Genomic DNA, 16,552 nt, shown 5'->3' on the forward strand with positions numbered 1-16,552 from the left:
TTTACGTTGAGGGGTGATGTGAAGAATATCCACACAAAAATGCCTGAGCAGCCCCCCATAGCCTTGCCGCAGGGCATGAGGATGAGTGGGGTACATGTGTGGGTCAAGTGGGCACTGATACCAGAAATCTCCAATCAAAGATGCAGGTGCACCTGAAGTGGTGAACCTACAGAGACAACTCGAAAAAACAGTCTTGCACTATGCTGTAAGTTCTGCTAACGTATGTTTTACTGTTTTATTTCAAGAAGCAATACAACCTAGTGACAGATAATGTAGAAAAAGCTGAAATATTCAATGCTTTTTTTGCCTTGGTCTTCACAGACAAGGTCAGCTCCCACACTGCTGTCCTGGGCAACAGTATGGGGAGGAGGTGAGCAGCCCTCAGTGGTGAAAGAACAGGTTAAGGACTATTTAGAAAAGCTGGACATGCACAAGTCCATGGGTCCAGATCTAATGCATCCAAGGGTGCTGAGGGAATTAGCTGATGTGATTGCAGAGCCATTGGCCATTATCTCTGAAAACTCGTGGCGATCGGGGGAGGTCCCGGACGATTGCAAATATAGTGCCCATCTTTAAAAAGGGGAAGAAGAATCTGGGGAACTACAGATCAGTCAGTCTTACCTCAGTCCCTGGAAAAATCATAGAGCAGGTCCTCAAGGAAACCATTTGAAGCACTTGGAGGAGAGAAAAGTGATCAGGAACAGTCAACATGGATTCACCAAGGGCAAGTCATGCCTGACCAACCTGATTGCCTTCCATGATGAGATAACTGGCTCTGTGGATATGGGGAAAGCAGTGGACATGATATATCTTGACTTTAGCAAAGCTTTTGATACAGTCTCCCACAGTATTCTTGCCAGCAAGTTTAAAAGATATGGATTGGATGAATGACAAAAGCTGGCTAGATTGTCGGTCTCAATGGGTAGTGATCAACGGCTCGATGTCTAGTTGGCAGCGGTATCAAGCTGAGTGCCCCAGGGGACAATCCTGGGGCTGGTTTTGTTCAACATCTTTATTAATAATCTGGATGATGGGATGGATTGCATCCTCAGGAAGTTTGCAGATGACACTAAACTGAGGGGAGTGGTAGATATACTGGAGGGTAAGAATAGGGTCCAGAGTGACCTAGACAAATTGGAGGATTGGGCCAAAAGAAATCTGATGAGGTTCAACAAGGACAAGTGCAGAGCCCTGCACTTAGGACAGAAGAATCCCACGCACTGCTACAGGCTGGGGACCAACTGGCTAAGCAGCAGTTCTGCAGAAATTATCTGGGGATTACAGTGGATGAGAAGCTGGATATGAGTCAGCAGGGTTCCCTTGTTGCCGAGAAGGCTAACGGCATATTGGGCTGCATTAGTAGGAGCATTGCCAGCAGAACGAGGGAAGTGATTATTCCCCTCTATTCGGCACTGGTGAGGCCACATCTGGAGTATGCGTCCAGATTTGGGCCCCCCACTACAGAAAGGATGCAGCAACCTCGGTTCGTATCCGAGTCAAGGCATCGCTTCGACAGCGATATCACAGCATGTGGGCCCTGCCAGCTTTTTGAGGGGGAGGGATAGTTCAGTGGTTTGAGCATTGGCCTGCTAAACCCAGGGTTGTGAGTTCAATCCTTGAGGGGGCCATTTAGGGATCTAGGGCAAAAATCTGTCTGGGGATTGGTCCTGCTTTGAGCAGGGGGTTGGACTAGATGACCTCCTGAGGTCCCTTCCAACCCTGATATCCTATGATGCGGACAAATTGAAGAGAGTCCAGCGGAGGGCAACGATTAGGAGATTGGGGCACATGACTTATGAGGAGAGGCTAGGTTGGATATTAGGAAACACTATTTCACTAGGAGGGTGGTGAAGCACTGGAATGGGTTACCTAGGGAGGTGGTGGAATCTCCATCCTTAGAGGTTTTTAAGGCCCAGCTTGACAAAGCCCTGGCTGGAATGATTTAGTTGGTGTTGGACTAGATGACCTCCTGAGGTCTCTTCCAACCCTAATCTTCTATGATTCTATTAATATAACCAAGATTTTATTTTGAAGGGGTGAAAGAAGGAGTTCTCTGTTAAAACACAGATGGAGAAAAGGACAAACACAAAAAGCTAATTTTTCTTAGCCCGTGTATCCTATCCAGGTGATGCCGATGCATTCTAGAATTTTTCCATGTGTTGTATGTAATTTTAAACTTCCATAGATTCATCAGTTCTAACACCAAAAGAAACCATTGTGATCATCTAGACTGACCTCCCATATAGCACAAGCCAAAGAACTTCCCCACACTAATTTCTACAGCATGGTTTTTAGAAAAACATCCAAACTTATTTTAATTCTACACTTATTATTTCAACACAGGCAAGGACATTATAAAAAAAATCCATATTATGATTTTACTTGATAGTAATCCTTCAATGCTCAGACATCTGATCTCACAGACCAAAATAATGCCGTGACACACTGTACCTCAAAGCAGCACCCTGGAACCCCCATATTTACAATTGTCATATAATTATGAAACGTTTCATACAAAGTATGCCTTGTGAGGTATCATTTAAAAAGTCTTAATCTGTTGAACATTAATATCCTGTTGGAGTATGTGTTAGCATTGTAAGTGATGTTATGAAGTTTTGCTATATGTGTGTTACTGAAATATGTTGTGAGGTTAGGAACACCCAAATCCAGTCTTTCAGGTACAACAATGGAGTAGCCAAATAGGCTGATGGCCCTTTGAAGGGAATCCACTCTTCCAACAACCATCTTAGAGACAGCACATAGACAATGGAGAATGCCTGACCAATGGAGGTATACCCCCATATCACAAGCATAGATCTTTCCAGCAAGCTGGAAGACACTATAAAAGAGGGTCAGTGATATCATGACTTGGCCTCACTCCCCCAACTAAACACCTGGAAGAAACATATAGACGACTGTGCCAGGGTCAGGCCAGACTGCTACAGGAGAGTGCAGGAAGGAAGGTATTAGCCTCAGGATAAGCAATGTATCCTTCCAGCATAAAAAGTAGTTCCAGTTAAAAGGGTAAAAAGGGTACACAGTAGAGAAAAGAGAAGGAAGAAAGTTAAGAAATATATTCATCACACTGGGGGGAAAAGTGTTTATTTTCAACTCCACTTCCACACACAAAAAACCCCACACCCACAGTTCCCAGATGTATTTGGACTCTTCTCACTGCCCCCAGAAAGCAAACTTCACTTTCAGCTGCAAACTATTTGGATTCTTTTATATATAAACAACACTAGATATGCAACTACTAGTTCACAGTCATGCTGGGCTGGAAGGGCATTATGAGTGGGGTGCCACAAGGACTGGTTCTGGGTCTGGTTCTGTTCAATATCTTCATCAGTGATTTAGATAATGGCATAGAGAGTACACTTATAAAGATTGCAGACAATACCAAGCTGGAAGGATTGCAAGTGCTTTGAAGGATAGGGGATTAAAATTAAAAATGATCTGGACAAACTGGAGAAATGGTCTAAAGTAAATAGGATGAAATTCAATAAGGACAAATGCAAAGTACTCCACTTAGGAAGGAACAATCAGTTGCACACATACAAAATGGGAAATGACTGCCTAGAAAGGATTACTGCGGAAAGGGATCTGGGTGTCATAGGGGATCACAAGCTAAATATGAGTCAACAGTGTAACAAAAAAAGCAAACATCGTTCTGGGATGTATTAGCAGGAGTATTGTAAGCAAGACACAAGAAGTAATTCTTCCACTCTACTCCACGCTGATCAGGCCTCAACTGGAGTACTGTGCCCAGTTCTGGGCATCACATTTCAGGAAAGATGTGGACAAATTGGAGAAAGCCCAGAGAAGAGGGGGGGAAATGATTAAAGGCCTAGAAAACATGACCTATGAGGGAAGATTGAAAAAATTGGGTTTGTTTAGTCTGGAGAAGACTGAGAAGGGGACATGATAACAGTTTTCAAGTACATAAAAGGTTGTTACAAGGAGGACGGAATAAAAATGTTTTTCTTAAACTCTGAGGATAGGACAAGAAGCAATGGGCTTAAATTGCAGCAAGGGAGGTATAGGCTGGACATTAGGAAAAACTTCTTAACTGTCAGGGTGATTAAGCACTGGAATAAATTGCCTAGGGAGGTCATAGAATCTCCATCATTGGGGATTTTTAAGAGCAGGTTGGACAAACATCTGTTAGGGATGTTCTAGATAATACTTAGTCCTGCCCTCTCAAGGTCCCTTCCAGTTCTATGATTCTATGTTGTACTCGGACTCTAAGCTCTTTGGGGCACGGACTGTTCTTTTGTTACGTACAGTGCTTAACACAATGCAGTCCTGATCCTCAACTGAGGTCTCTAGGTGTTGCCTTAATAGAAATAAATAGTCCAAATGTAGTATTATAGTATAGCTGCCAATTTAGTTTTTAGACCAGAAATTAAGTTTAAAAGTAGCTAAATAGGCCATAAACAGCTGATGAAAGAGGAGTCTGTCACTTTCCAGAGAGTGGACAGTAAACAACTGACACTTAACTCCTTCAGCTCCTCTATTCTCCCCATAATTACTCTTAACTCCTCCCCCCATCATCACACAGACTGCTTATTAATTTTGCCTCCTATTAATATTTCATCCCATGTATGTAACATAAGGGCAGGGACTGGGTGTTCATTTCAGTGATCATGCCACGGCTGTGCACAGCTAAGGTATCGTCAACAGGCAGAACGAGCCAATCAGAACATGACTTTGGACAAAGCTCAACAAAACTTGTGTAGGCTGCAGTTTATGCAAAGGTAGCTTAGAGCTCCCAAAGAGGGAGCCATTTCAGTGTCAGTCTGCTCCTCTACATAAATTAGATCAGCCTGGGAGGTGCTCTAGTTCACCAGCCATTCCGTAAGTTTATGTCTACACTTGGAGCTAGGGGTGTGATTCCCAGCTCATGCAGACATTCCCATGCTTGCTTTCGAGTTAGTGCGCTAAAAGTGGTAGTATACTCGGTAGCATAGACAGTGGCAAGCAGTGACACTGGCTAGCCATCCCAAACACATGCCCACAGGTGTAGTAAGAGGAGGCCCTAAGATATAAACCTTGGTATTAGAGGCCTGGTATAAGGCCTGAGGCCAAAACTAAAGTAATGGTTAAGACTTTGCTAACATAAAGCAAAGTTAAGCTGTGAGCCAGAGGTAGGCCCTGCTCACAGAAGCTGGCAAGGACAGGGCTGATGCTGCAAGAAGATACGTACCTAAAAGGTACTGAACATTTACATACTTGCACATTTCTCACAGATAACAAGAAACAGGCTGGCCCATCCCAATGACAGGGCCAAAAGGGTAAAATGATGGATAGAGTTGTTTTGATTGAACCAACATGTACAAGGTAAGAGGTGGCACCTTAATATGTAGAGAGGTTGAACCTTGCTGCGTAGAGGGATTGCACCTCAATACGTCAGGTGTGATGTGTAACTTGTTTGTACCTGTGTATAAGAATGCATCCCTGGGGCGGTGTCTTTGTCTGGCCGAGGGGGCAGTGGAAAGTTCCTGATCCCCTGATCCCCTCCCTTTTGATCCCCATGGAGTTTCATAACTCCTGGATCCGCTGGAGTGCCAGTAAGGGGGGTCCATATAAATTTTAAAAAGAGTGGGGAAACATGGACTGGCATATGTAAAAAATACAACAGTTCACAGAGCACATTAGAAGACAGAAGCTGTGACTCGATCGCAGGGAAGTGAATAAAAAAGAATTTCAAAGTAAAAAACTAAAATTAAGCGGGTCAACACCTAGAATTAATGCATTAACACATGGAGCAGCCCAAAAACAGTTAACTGCAGCAAAAAAGGGCACTCCCACTATCCATTTGGCATGCACACAAAAGCAACAGACACTGAGGGAACAAATTCAGGTTTTACAAGAGCAGGTAACTACCCCCAATCTCCTCTCAGAGCCAGGATAAAAACCAGGGGCGCAATTCCCAACTGTGCAGGTTCCCAATTGCTTTGACCCATGGAACCACACTCCGCGCTCATATCTAAAAATATAACCTTCTTTCTCAAATATTTTTACATACCAGTTAAGTTTTGTCCTTTATATGTTTTCCCAGTTTGCTAAACTTGCTGCTGCTGCTTTCAAATACCTTAATATAGTTAATCACTCTTGGCTCAGGTCTCGCTACCTTCCTAGGTTGCTCTTCACTCCCCCGTTCCCCCCCCCCCCGCCTCTCCTCACTTCGGCTCTCTTTTTGTTTTAAAAGTTATAGTTTTTACAGAAACCTTCAAAAAATAAAGCAATTAAAAACAGAACAAAACAAAAAAACAAAAATAAAACAAGGTAAAAACTTTACTTTAAACAAATCCAGTAAATTAATTATTTTAACCCTTCAGAAATGCCACAGCTGCAATTATTCCTAACTTTCTTAAAGATATGGTTGCCAAGCAACATAAATGCACTCTCTGCTTCTAATCCTAACCACTAACTAATATTTGAAACATGGGCTTTTCTTATTTCCATATAGCAGAGTTTTAAAATAATGTTAAATTTAAAGTAATGCAAAATTCCTTGTTACCAAATTAATACAACACATTGGGCAAATATTAATATATTTTTTATCAAATTTATGCTACAAGTTTTAAATAAGGTAATAACTTTTTACTTTGGTTGTGTTATTTTGTATAGTTATAATATAATTCTGGCGCCATTTGTTTTTAATTGTAAGTTTGTCCTGTATGTCGTGTGTGTGTGTCTTGTGTCTATGTTGTGTGTGTCACGTGACTTTTTTTTTATTATTATTTTTATTTTGTTGCAACAAAATTCAATTTTATACCCTTTAAAAAAATATATATAAGTATATGTGGTACCACACTATTTTAAAATCATGGTTGGGGTGTAATCATAGTAGTATTAGTACCAATTTTTGTGCAAAGTTCAAAAAGGTTTCAGTTACAAATATATGTACATATATTTCTGCCTCAACAAATAATGCAATTGCAAACAAAAAAAATTCTCTCTCAATTACAGTTTTGTTTTGTTTTTTAATTTTTTTTTTAAATTGTTATTCAAAGAAAAAATGTAAGGGAAAACCTCAACATTAAGGTAAAGATAATATTAACAAAATGTCAATTTCTTGTTTGGGCTTTTTATAAACTTGTTTGCACTTTTAAATAAAGTTATAAAAATGTCATAACCAAAATGTTTTAAAATAACAATTTATGCATAAAGCTAACCAAACAATTTCAACAGGTTTTCACATTTTCAACAGGTTTCCACCTTTGGCTCCCAAACATAACAAAGCATCTTAAAAATATACCCTCAAAGTATTTGCATGTATCTGTATTTAAAATTTATTTTGGTTTAATTTTATAGTTGGTTTAGTTTTATATGCTTTTTTTTTAATGTTATGTTATGTTAATGGGAAGCAATGGTTGTTAAAGTTGGTGCTTCTAAACAGTTAACAAAAGTAAAATTGGTATCACAAGCAAAATAACTCTAAAAAGCTTGTTAAAATTATGTTACTAACTCTTTTGCTGTAACAAAGTGTTCAGCAAGGGAAAGCAATACACCTTCTCATGGAAGATTATGACCATTTATTTTAGCCATTAAGCATTACATTTAGTATTAAATATTAGTAATGCACCACAAATAAAAATAAATGTCTATACAACAATTGCAAAAGTATAGCTTGTGTTATAAAAGCCTTGGTCCCTATTACATAGTTTCTTTACAATGTAATAAGAACAAAGTTAAAACTGTGTATTAAGTTTGGGTTACTAAAAACAGACAAAAAAAACTTTACTATGTTAACTAACAAAAGTTGTTTAAGTTGCATCCCACAGACCAAAGACGCCAAAAAATATCACACCCTAAAGACACCAGTTCATATCTGTATACAGTAAAGAAACCCCCAAGCATCAAGAAAAGAAAAATGAAGTGTTTTATAAATAAGAGACTGCTCAAATACACCTCTACCATATATAAACAATTAAGTTAACAATCAGCTAAAAACCACTAGCTGGACCAGGAAAACTGTCATTTAATTTCAACTTGGTTACTGTGTAAAAACAACTGTATTATTGCTGTACTACTGTATTATCATTGTACTGCTGTATTATTGCTGTATTGTATTATTGCTGTACAACATGTACAATGTGTATAACCTGCTAAACTGTTTAACCAACACACAGGTACAAATCAACAAACGAATGGCAGCAAACAACATGAAGGCAAGGAAAAAACAAATTGGTAAAAAAACTAAGTTACATAGTAACTACAAATTGGGTAAACAAATTCCCTTTTAGTACCAGTCATAATTTAGGTCAGTGACACTGCATCCTAACTGAGGAACATGTTATTCAAAACAATCTTGGTCAGTGTCTGGGTACCAATATTAAATCCTGGCACAGCAATATTTCATAAATTGGTTACTGTCCATTCAGTAGGCTATCTGGAAGACAGCATCCATAAAAAACAACTGAATCTACATCAACCAATAAAACAGAGAAGCTACCCACTTCTGTTTCCTGCCCAGGAAAGCTGACCAGAGGGTGACAACCAGCCTTAAGGATAACCTATAACATGAATGGACAGTACTGTGTAGTAACTAATTACAATATATTTATATATAAAGGCCTCAGTGGTAGTGTCACTACTCCAAATTTCTGTTTTCTCATATACACAGCACTGTGGGACACACTATTATAATCCCTATCCCAGTATTTCAAAACACTCAGCCTACTACTAATGATGAGATAACTGGAATTGCCCTAAAAAGAGTGTGGCCAAAGTACACCAGCAGACTGGAAAAACATGGTTATGCTTGGATATAAGGTGGTGTCATATGTACACATACATACTATACATATATGCCCATACACACTACAAATATATATGCCATATCCATATCATTCATATATATTAATTATTTGGGAGTGCCTCTAAGGCTCAATCATAATATTACATTCCTCAGTCATGGTCCCAGGCCTAACATTCCCAGGCCCACCATAAGGGGCCTAAATAAATTGGATAATAAAAACTGTCTGCCAGTCGTACAAGGGAATGTGCAGACTAAACAGACAGATGGGGCATAAGTGTATAAATGGTAAAATAAGATAACCACATAACAGTGTTTAGCCCACTGGGTTATCTTCAGTCCATGCATTATGCTTTTCCGGGACGATGGGTAAACATCCTCCCCATAAAAAGACAAAAAGTGGGGGAATGTAGTAAGAGGAGGCCCTAAGATATAAACCTTGGTATCAGAGGCCTGGTATGAGGCCTGAGGCCTAAACTAAAGTAATGGTTAAGACTTTGCTAACATAAAGCAAAGTTAAGCTGTGAGCCAGAGGTAGGCCCTGCTCACAGAAGCTGGCAAGGACAGGGCTGATGCTGCAAGAAGATACGTACCTAAAAGGTACTGAACATTCACATACTTGCACATTCCACACAGATAACAAGAAACAGGCTGGCCCATCCCAATGACAGGGCCAAAAGGGTAAAATGATGGATAGAGTTATTTTGATTGAACCAACATGTACAAGGTAAGAGGTGGCACCTTAATACGTAGAGAGGTTGAACCTTGCTGTGTAGAGGGGTTGCACCTCAATACGTCAGGTGTGATGTGTAACTTGTTTGTACCTGTGTATAAGAATGCATCCCTGGGGCGGTGTCTTTGTCCGGCCGAGGGGGCAGTGGAAAGTCCCGCCACTGACTGAGCCGAGTCCATTGCCAAGAGGCACTTTCTCGTAGTATGCCCGGTAGACTAAGTAATCTACGGGGAACTGCCATTGTGTCCGAGGTCGCAATAACCCTAGTCGACGTGACTTTGCATCTTACTGGACTCTGTGGTTATTGGGGGTTCTCGTCGGGTCTGCTGTGTCAGCTATCTGCGCAGAGCTGGGGCAGCACACAGAGGAAACACACGCATGCAGCCGAGTAATATCAACATTGGAGACAGCAGAGCACCATACCGATAGCACTCTGACAACAACAGGTACATATTCAAGGTAGCTAGCCCATGATACCACAGCTGCACTATTATTTTTAGCCCACTAGCTCAATGAGCACTAGTGCAAATATTGCTATTTAAATTGGGAATCACACCCCTGGCTCCAAGTGTAGACATACCTTAAGATTAACATGTTATTCTAATTCCTGTTTCTATTCCGATGGCCCCATGTTCAATTCATGCCTTTTTTCCTTTGAAAAGACTATATTAGTACTTCATTTCTATAGCATCATAGTCATTAGAAGAAAAAAAGGGGGGACATTCTGGTTCCCTCATTACACAGAGGATGGCACATTCTCTTAGAATTTAAACTGTATTGGTGAGCTACAAAAATAAAATACACCAAACTTTTTCCAGACCTTTCTGTTTGGTATCTGCTTTTTTACATCATTCAAAATCTAAAATTTTAATGGGCTTACTTTATAAACTTCCATTTATGGTTACAGAAAAGAATACAAGGAGGCAAATAAACTCTTAAAATCTATGTTAAAAATCAAAACCACCCTAACCATTCACCACTTCTCCTGGCTTTTCCCCATACAAGATAAAACATAATAAATCATGACGACACTTTAGCTTCCAAGAATTTGAGCTTAGATATTAAAACACCGACAACATATCTTAAACTCTCAAGACTGCATAAATCTTCAATACAAGACAGAAAAACAATTTTAGCATTCCATGTATACAACTGGCCCACCTCAGTTTTCAGCAAAGGATTTCCCCCATGCATTATGAGATCCAATTGAAATACTCTTCTGAAATACTGACACACACACCCAAATCTCTGGAAAACCCTGGGAGCCACTTTGTGCCAGTCCAGTCTTCCAGCTTGAGTTAGAGCAGCCATTAGGCTGCTCTAATTTGCATTGGCTGCCCACAGCAGCCTGGGATCACCACTACAAGGTAGTTGTAGCCATTTACTTTTATTTGGCCACACCACTGCACCAAGCAAGGATCCCCTAATTTATTTTCATTTACATAATAACTAAAAAATACCTATCCAGGGCTCTAGACATGCTAACACAGTGTTTCTCAAATGCCGTCACCAGGGGCTTTTCTTGGGGCCACATCCTCCTGGGTTGTGACTGGGGATGGGGAGGGGAGCAGTGGCCGCTTCCCCAGGGCCACCAGCAGGGGTTGGGCCCTGCCCCCCTCCGGAGACACAAACACTGGTGAATTCCCCACTTTCCGTGGGTGGCCAGTGGGGTCGGCCGCGGGTCTTTGGGCCCAGGCTCTACATTCACGCCATAGTCCCTGGGCCCTGCGGCCTCCCTGTCCATCTCCCCATCCAGGGTTTAATTTGTCCCAGGGCTTGCCGAGGCTGAGTAAGTCTGCTGAAAAGTGATATTAACAAACATACAAATATCACAGCAGCAGACTTACTGCAAATTAAAATATATATATATATATATATATATATATATATATATATATATATATATATATATATATATCAAAAAAACAAGAACAACAACAGAAACAGAAGAAAAAGCAAAGCACCTTATTTGTGTTTCTATTCTGTTTAGGTCCAGTAAAGAATACTCCTGTGGGAATTCTGCACTACTGCGCGCGTGCATAATTAATGAGCCATGCGTATTTTTAATTTTTTGCGCAAAAAAGCTTCTGCTGAAACATTGCTGCAGTTCTGCCTTTTGCCCACCAGAGGGCACTGTGGTAGAAGAACAGCAGCCACTCCCAGCAGAAAATAACTTCTGCAGTTCCACCTTTTACTCACCAGAGGGTGCTGTGTCAATAGAACAAAGCAGCAGCTCCCAGCCAGCTAGGGAAGAGAAAGATACTGCCTTCTTTGCAGTGCCTGTCAGAGAGGGGCTATGGGGAGACAGCCAGCATGGGGTGCTGGGGGGTCAAACAGGGGCTGGGGCTGAATGGGAGTGAAGGGGCAGGGCCACGGGGGGGGGGCACATGGTGATGAGGGAGGGGGTGCAGAGCTACATAGGGACAGAGAATGGCTAAGTGGGGGCACAGACACATGGGGGAAGGGGGAGAAGGTACAGGGACACAGGAGGGCTGAGTGGGAGCACAGAGACACAGGGGGAGGAGGTACAGGGACAGATAGGGACAGGGGGTGGCTGGGTGGGGCACAGAGACATGCGGATGGGGAGCAGGTACAGAGCCACATAGGGACAGGGGAAGTGGGTGTCTGAGTGGAGGTGGAGGGACATGTGGACGGGGGGGTGCAAGGACACATGGGGGTGCAGGAACACATGGGGACAGGGGAAGATGTGTCTTCCACTCTTCCAGTGGACAGATGGAAGATACTCTCCCCTATATCATACAATAAATTGCCTAGTGTTCTGAAAGGTTTAAACTGCAGTTCCACTCAGAAAAGTAACTTAAAGAGTTAATGTGGAGTTCCACATTTCTCAACGATTTCCATTCCAAGTTTGCTCAGCTTACAAATAAGAGATTCCCCCTACCCCTCCCAAACGGCCAGCACAGCAAATTCAACCTGGCAGCTGAAAGAGGAGTTGGATTTTCTCTCTCTCTCATGTATCATCAATAATAAATATTTCAGTGGCTAGATTATGCCCTCATTTACACTGGTACAACTCCATTAGTCTTCAGTTGTAATGCAGAAGTCCAGGGTGAGTTTGCTGTTCAGGTAAGATTTAGAGTTTAGAGATGGTAGAGAATAAATGAAAAAAAAATAATGAACATGGTATCCTATATCATCATTTTTAAATAATCATTTTTCAGAGAAGAACAATTTAGTACACTCAGGTGGAGAAGGATCAGACAATATGAATATTAATATTCAGAGGATAGGCCTTGTATGCAGGAGACCTACTGCTGATGGGCCACAGATAGATAAGAGCATTAAAACTGTCAGACCAATAAAGAGAATGAAATTGTCAAACTCTCCCTCAGTTTCTCCACAAGACTAGCAGAATTTGTTTTTGTGGAGACCAACAGTACAAATCTTGGGCTAGCAAAGTGAACTGTGATGGGTCAAGAGGCAAAAAACATGGGACTGTCCAAGAACATTAGAGCAAAGGTGAATATGTTTAGGGGGCATAGGTTTATAGAAATGAATGAAGCCAATAAAGAGATCCAATTCAAACAACGTGAAACTCTACTCTCCTTGGAAGCTGATTATAGATATTGGAGTTTACCTGTTACAATACTGCTTGAAAAGGTTACATTCAGTAAAAGCATTTGATTCATTCACTTACATATCTATGTATGTCTTTAACTTTAGAGGGATTTCAAGAATACAATCTTATCTGTGCCAAGGTCTGACTGACATCACAAGAGTTCACGCACAATAGTTGACCCAAGTAGCACTATGATCACTAGAACTGTGGGTGGTAGCAAAAGGATGGCAAGCTTTTCCATATCTCCTCTAACCAATTATCAGGTGCTGAGCACTTCCTCCCACTGAACAGCTTCAGAATCTTATACTTTTGAGATCATATAGCACCTCTCCTACTCTCTCCTATTCCAAGAACTTCCACCTTTCCTTAAGAACCAACAGGATACTAAATGGACATTCCACCATCTCACAGAAAAGTAATCACTTGAGGTGGAATCATCAAAGAGTTAAAACTCAAGTTTATCTCAAACCTGTCTTTGCAAAGACCCTTTTAAAAAGATTATAAGATCTTAATGATCCATTAAAGTAACACAATCAACAAAAATAACTTTATTCAATTAGAAAGGAAAGCAATTACCATGTGCTGCAGTGGTTTTGTGGGGGGAATGGGGTTTTTGTGTTTGTTTTTTGGGGTATTTTTTAAGATTTGATGATGGAATGCTGAAAATGTCCCACCCTCACTGATTTTTAACTGTGATTAAAAATACTAGTCATTCTTTAAGGCTGAAAATAGTTTTCCTTCTGCTCCACTTCAACTCACAAAGTTCTCGAATAGTAGAGATTTTCCATTGACCAACTGTACACGCTTTTCTCGGCTATTTGCAGTATGCTTCAGCAGTTCTGTTTCTGAAGATCTTGTGGTTTTTTTGTGACTTCCAAAACAATAACATTCAGCTCTACACTAGTGAACTCCATCCAGCTCATCATCAAAACTGGGGATGAGAATACACGTAGGGCAGAAAAGTTTCAGCAGCCACAGATGAAGAATGCTGCGCGCAGGCAGTAGTAGAGCAGACATCTAGGAGAAACCACTGAAGACACTGATATCCTTGTTCACTCAATCTTCAGTTTGCAATATCCCTGGTAAGTCCATCACTGCAAGATAAGAAAGGCAGGAAGCCCAACAGCAAATTCTTGCAACGTAATCGTCCCTGGCTACCATTCCTGAGTCCATGCCTACGCTTTGAACTCAATTGTTTCAACTTCCTACTTAGTTTCTTGAGCTCTTTCCCCAAATGGGCATGTAGAATCTGATTTTCTCAGGTTTATCTCTGCACCTCCGTGGTCAGTATACTGATGAGCACCTCATCCTCATATGGCAGTGATGGTGTCCAGGAAATCAAACACATCTACCTACATAGGATGGTAGCTTAAGCCTGTCCAGGTTGAGGATGGCGTTCTTGATATATTCCAGGAACTTCCATGCCTGAAAAACAGGTGAATAAGGACAATTATTGATACACAGTAGTTTCTAGACAGCTGACAGAGATTCAGCAAGGAGAATTCCACAATATGCTACAGAATGAGGACACAAAAATATAAGACAACACAATTGCTGTACAAGGTACAGGTTAGTTGATGGACAGGGAAACTCAGCAAGGAAGACAAATAGCTCACATTTTCCTTCTCTTTTACAACTTGTGAGGAGGGTTCCGGGCCCTGACTAAACCCACCCAACAAGCACAGACTTGAATGAGGCAGTTTTAATCTGTATACAATGGAAACTGCAACAATGTTCTGGTCTCAAAATAGATCAACATCAAGGAATTAGCTAAAGCAATGAGACTACATGAAATATACATTGTGACTGAACTAAGGCCAATATCCAGGTCTTACCCTCAGACTTCCAATCCCTGTGTTCATGATACATTTTCTCCTCTTCCAGCACTCCAAGATTTCCTGGACTGGGTTTCCAACAATGGCCCTGATTTTGTTCTATTCTCTCAGCTACATTTTCATTTTACTTTGCTTTCTTTTGACTTTTTTTGTCCCATCTCAAAGTCATCACAACATCTCCAATGCTCTTGAAAGAAGAGAAAATCTAGGAAGAGAAATGGTGAAACTTAGTTGTTAATAAATGGTGGAACATTTGTAGTATTCCATCATGCCCCAGAAGCAAGCATGTGGAACACAACACAGAGAATAGTGGTTCAAATTACAGTACCTCCTATCTTGAGAACTTTTACTTCAAATCACTGCCTGTCATCTCTTGGACATTTCTGGTGAAGTATTACTTTGGCACCTTCCTCAACATCACCCTTCCGATGTCTTGTTTCCATAAATTCCATGATTACGCTGTCTTCATTAAGGAACTGAAGAGCCTTCATGTCTCACTGGATGATCTGTAACTGCTCCATCTTGACACGCTGCAATTAGTTCACGATGGAATGCCAGCTGGTACTGCCAAGAAACTGACTTTGTCCCCCACTTGTGAGTCAAGCAGCCTTCTAACACTGTTGGAACGATTGGGAGTAGCAAAGCTTGACCACTAATTGGTGGCTCTTGGCTCACAAGCTGTTTAAAAGATTACTTAAAAAGAGCTGTATACCAAATTTCATAAAAAGATGAGGAATTTTATCAGCTGTAACTTGGTCAATATTAGTTGAAAGTTTAGCATTATTCTCTAGGAGATGCTACACAGAGGAACACACTACTTGCTGGGATGGGCATCCAAATTTCTTGTTCCAGTCCTTTGAGATATTTGTCATTGGACCTTTGTGCAATGGATAAGAGGAGATCTCCAAGGAAATGCATATGGTGAATACAGAGAAATGGTACTATAAAAAACAAGTTTGGGTCTAGTTTTGTTCTTTTTCTTTATCTTGAAGTGATATTCAAAAAGAGAAGTGATTTCGAAGAAGATTGTGAGCTTCACCTAAGATCAATGAATACACGGAGAAAGTATGAGGTGGGCATAACCCCCAGAAACGTTAACTAAATTGATCAAAAGAACAGCTGGTGCTACAGAAAGACACAGTGATGTTGAATGTAATAAAATAAAGCACAAGTACTGAAATTAAATGTATGAAAAAGTATGAAGTACAATACAATAATGTAAAAACCATAACAGAATGAATATTCTTTTAATACACATTGTCCTTTGCTTCAGGAGGTCGTAAGTACTAACAGTTGCAACAAACAAAGCCCTAGAATGGCTTGAAAGCAACATGAAGTTCAACGACATGATCTTCACAGATGAGACAACAGCCAAAATCACTACCATCATCTGATTTAACACATCCTCTTCACTCCTCAGACATCAGCATGGGAAGCCACTGCCATGTTTAGAGAGCCACATCTGGATGCAATTTTAAGAGCGGGAAAGGCCCAGCAGTTATTTTTGAAAGTATTATATGAACTTCCTGATGCCCTATAAACCCTATTAAGAGTTGGAACCTGTGCACTTAACTCATCCTTTACTATATTTAGGTATCACTAATCAGTACTACTTTTTAAAACAGGAAAATAAGGAATGT

The 16,552-nt window shown here is 40.7% G+C and overlaps 1 protein-coding gene across 6 annotated transcripts in view; it reads right to left on the reverse strand.

Annotated features, from left to right (window-relative positions):
* The window catches only part of ARMC8 (armadillo repeat containing 8), a 227,790-nt gene that overhangs the window by 169,093 nt on the left and 42,145 nt on the right, over positions 1-16,552 (reverse strand). The window lies entirely within an intron of this gene.

Source organism: Mauremys mutica, chromosome 9 (genome assembly GCF_020497125.1).
Source record: "Mauremys mutica isolate MM-2020 ecotype Southern chromosome 9, ASM2049712v1, whole genome shotgun sequence".
NCBI lineage: Eukaryota > Metazoa > Chordata > Testudines > Geoemydidae > Mauremys > Mauremys mutica.